Source organism: Carlito syrichta, unplaced genomic scaffold (assembly GCF_000164805.1).
Source record: "Carlito syrichta isolate Samal-C Ts95f unplaced genomic scaffold, Tarsius_syrichta-2.0.1 Scaffold86258, whole genome shotgun sequence".
Lineage (NCBI taxonomy): Eukaryota > Metazoa > Chordata > Mammalia > Primates > Tarsiidae > Carlito > Carlito syrichta.
The window spans coordinates 13953-14384 of NW_007030354.1; positions in this window are offsets into that span (position 1 = coordinate 13953).

The window sequence follows — 432 nt, forward strand, 5'->3', positions numbered from 1 at the left end:
TGCCCTATGTCAGTATTAATCTACAGATAAAATTTTTGACCACATTGAAGAATGCCCTCTTTTTTGGGGGGGGAAGTGAAAGGGCTGCTTATTACTTAAGTCATTTCACAAAGATTTGGTTTTTAGGACCTCTTTTTCGTTCTTAAAATTTGTTGAGAATACAAAGAGCTTTTGTGGGTTGTTATTAGTAGTAGCTGTATTAGAGACTTTGAACATTTTAAAAATAGTAATTTAGTGACTGTTTTATTTTATTTGTTTTATTTTATTTTTTTGAGTCAGAGTCTCACTCTGTCGCCCAGACTGGAGTGCAGCGGCCACTCTCACTCTGTTGCTCAGACTGGAGTGCAGCGGCCACTCTCACTCTGTTGCTCAGACTGGAGTGCAATGGCCACTACCGGCCACCGCAGCCTTGACCTGCTGGGCTCCGGCGAT